Source organism: Lipotes vexillifer, unplaced genomic scaffold (assembly GCF_000442215.2).
Source record: "Lipotes vexillifer unplaced genomic scaffold, Lipotes_vexillifer_v1.1 scaffold1237, whole genome shotgun sequence".
Classification (NCBI taxonomy): Eukaryota; Metazoa; Chordata; class Mammalia; order Artiodactyla; family Lipotidae; genus Lipotes; species Lipotes vexillifer.
The window spans coordinates 288,714-292,954 of record NW_006771447.1 but is presented as its reverse complement, the minus strand read 5'-3'; positions in this window follow the sequence as shown (position 1 = coordinate 292,954).

Genomic DNA, 4,241 nt, shown 5'->3' with positions numbered 1-4,241 from the left:
GTAGGGAAAATCATTCAGCCTTTCACCATGAGGTATGATTTTAGCTGTGGGGTTTTCATAGGTAATCTTTATCAGATGGAGAACATTCCCTTCTATTCCTACTTTGTTTAGGTGTCAGTTGTCTTTTTTGAATCACAGTGTTAGATTTTGTCAAATACTTTTCTTTAGTGTCTCAGATGATCGTGTGGTTTTTGTCTCATATTCTATTAATATGGTATATTACATTGACTGCTTTTTGATATATTGAACCAACCTTGAATCACTGGGATAAATTCATTTGTATATGGTCTGTAATCATTTATATATGTTACTAGATTTAGTTTGTTAGTATTTTTTAAAGATTTTTGTGTCTATATCCATAAAAGTTATTGATCTAGTTTTGTTTCTATGTCTTTGTCTGGTTTGATATCAAGGTAATACTGCCCTCATAAAATAAGTTGAGAAGTATTCCCTAAAGGTAGGTAGACTCTTGAATGTATTTCAGAATGGGTAAAGCCTCAGAGTTGGGGAAGAATATCTGTAAGACTAGGTGAACAGAATGTGAACACTAGGGCAGTGCAGGAATGAAGAAGAAAAATGGGTGATAAATTTTTTACTTTTTTTTGCCAAAGGATATATCACTGAAGTCACTGCAATTTTCATAACAATGTGATTAAGGAGAAGTTATTTTTTAAAACTTGTGGTTTGATTAATAACCTACATCTCCATTCTATAGACATGATTTTCACAGGCATCTAAAATCTGGATACGAGGGACTTCCCTGGTGGTCCAGTGGTTAAGAATCCGCCTTCCAGGGGACTTCCCTGGTGGCGTAGTGGTTAAGAATCCACCTGCCAATGCAGGGGACACGGGTTCAAGCCCTGGTCCAGGAAGATCCCACATGCCACAGAGCAACGAAGCCCGTGCGCCACAACTACTGAGCCTGCACTCTAGAGCCCATGAGCCACAACTACTGAGCCTGCATGCCACAACTACTGAAGTCCACACGCCTAGAGCCCGTGCTCCACAGCAAGAGAAACCACCAGGGTGAGAAGCCTGTGCACCGCAATGAAGAGTAGCCCCCACTCGCCACAACTAGAGAAAGCCTGCACACAGCAATGAAGACCCAACGCAGCCAAAAATAAATAAATAAATAAATTTATTAAAAAAAAAAAAAAAGAATCCGCCTTCCAATGCAGGCGACACCGGTTTAATCCCTGGTCGGGGAACTAAGATCCCACATACCATGGGGCAACTAAGCCCACATGCTCTAGAGCCCGCGTGCCACAACTAGAGAGCCCATGTGCCGCAACTACTGAGCCCGCACACTCTGGAACCCACACACCACAACTAGAGAGAAGCCTACACGCCACAACAAAGAGCTCATGTGCCACAACCAAGACCTGATGCAACCACATAAATAAATAAATAAACAGTTTTTAAAAAATAAAAATAGGTACTTGCCTGGTGGTCCAGGGGTAAAGAATCTGCCTTACAAAGCATGGGACGTGGGTTCGATCCCTGGTCAGGGAACTAAGATCCCACATGCCATGGGGCAACTAAGCCCGCACACCACAACTACTGAGCTCACGCACCTCAACTACAGCCCACGTGCTGCAAACTACAGAGCCTATGTACCCTGAAGCCTGCGCGCCACAACTGGAGAGGAGAAAACCCGCATGCCACAACTAGAGAGAAGCCCATGCACCACAACAAAAGATCCCACATGCCTCAGCGAAGATCCCAACTGCCACAACTAAGACCCGATGCAGCCAAAAATAAACAAAATAAATAAATCTTTAAAATAAATAAAAATCAAGTAAAATCTGGCTACAAGACAGACACCTGAAATCTAACACGCCCAAAACTAATCATCTTTCCTACAAACCTCCTTCTTGTCCTACAGTCTCCATCTTGGTAAAGGGTTCCACCATTAACCTAGTCACTTAAGCCAGAAAGCTAGGAATCATTTTAGATTTTTCCGCCAGCCTCAAGGTATCTAGAAGTGACCAATCCTAACAGTACAACTTAACATTTCTATAATCTGTGACCTTCTCCAGCCACACTGATTGGGACTTAGTTCAGGTCTTCATTAGCTCTTAACTAAGCAACTTTGATAGCCTAGCTATAACCCTTGACTCCTGCCCTTCACTCTTCTGATCCATTCTCTAGGATGTCAACAGTTATCTTTTTTAAAAAAAGAAAGTTTAATAAAAACTGGATTAGGGTATCACATCACATAGTTCAGAAATTACTCTTAATTATCTATAGATAATAGGGGGAAAGGTCACTCAAAGTTCTAAAATTTTTTAATATTCGACTTTAGAATGCACTGTGGTGAAACCATCAATTCAGACTAAATGAGGGAAATGAATCTAAGTTAGCCTAAAGCCTGATTTTTTTTCCTTTTAAATAAACTATTATTTAGAGCAGTTTTAGGTTCGCCACAAAATTAGGCAGAAGTACAGACAGTTCCCACACACTCCCTGCCCCCACACATGCACAGCCTCTCCCACCATCAACAACCTACACCAGAGTGGTATATTTGTTACAACAGATGAACCTACATTGGCACATCATTATCACTCAAAGGCCATAGTTCACATTAGGGTTCATTCTTGGTGTTGCAAATTCTATTGATTTCCACAAATGTATAGTAATGTACCCATCATTATAGTATCACACAGAATAGTTTATGATTAAAGCCACTATAAACATCCATGTGCAGGTTTTTGTGTGGACGTTTAAGTTTTCAACTTACCGGGGTAAACACCAATGAGTACAACTGCTAGATCTTACAGTAAGAGTATGTTTAGTTTTGTAAGAAACTGCCAAAGTGTCTTCAAAAGTGGCTGTTCTATATTGTGTTCCCACCAGCAATGAATAAGAGCTCCTACTGCTCCACATCCTCACCAGCATTTGATGTTGTCAGTGTTCTGGATTTTGGCCATTCTAATAGGCATACAATAGTATCTCATTGTTTTAATTTGCATTTCCCTAATGACATATGATGTGAAGCACAGTTATCTTTTTAAAATGTAGAACCGATCATGTTATTTCTTAGCTCAAGGCCCCACGATGGCTTCCCACTGTCTACAGAATTCAGACTCCTTAGAAAGGCTCCTAAGATCATGCATCTCACCTTCCAGCCCTATTTTATTTATACACATACCTCATCCCATCCTGCAATATATCTGGTACTTCTATCCTCTAATCATTTGTAACTGCGCCTTCAGAAAACACTGGTCTCTATATCGTTGCTCCTGCTTTCCTCTACTCACCACCATTCCCACACTTGGCTACCTGACAAGCACCTATGATCTTTCAAGACTCAAGTCGAATTCCACAAAGCCGTTTATAGTTCCTCCACTTCACACCCTGACCTCCATCATATATGACACCCATTACAATCAATTTCATTTTTTACATGACTTTCTTATTCTACTAAATTGTAATCTCCTTAAGGGAAGGACATCTGATTTACCACCCCATCACCTAGCACAGTGTTTTGTACATATTGGTACTCATTAAAGGTTTGTTCAATGAAAGAGTAAATAAATATTCATTCTCTCAACTGAGTTTTAGAGCAAAACTATAATATAGGTAAGGTATTATCCCTGCTCTAGACATGAAGAAGTGTTTGGTTATGCTATAAAAGTTTGTTTGGAGAAATGTTGGTTTCCCATAGGAATCATTACTCACTCCAAACTAACTCCACCAATGTTTACGCAACTCATAATGTACAGAGATTTCTGCTTCGGTGAATTTTTATAACTCGATATAGTTAATTATATTAATTATACTGAGATATAAAAATTCACTGTAGCTCAATATATAAAACTAATATATAAAATTCATCAATTAACTAGGGAGTATATTTAATATAATTAAGCATAATGAATATAATTAATTAAATAGGGAAACTGAATTGCATTGTGAAGACTGCTAATGTTCCTGAAGATATGGCACCACAGGAAGAAAAGCTATTGCTGGCAGCACAGTTGCTTTGAGTGCTGTTATACTTTTTATCAAAATAATGAGTAATAAATATAATAACACAAAGTAATATGCTAGTAATACTGCTGGTGAATTAGAACAAAAAATTTTATAGTTCATATAGAAACACAAAAGACCCCAAATACTCAAAGCAATCTTGAGAAAGGAAAATGAGGCTGGAGGAAACAGGCTCCCTGACTTCAAACTATACTACAAAGCTACAGTAATCAAGACAGTATGGTACTGGCACAAAAACAGAAATATAG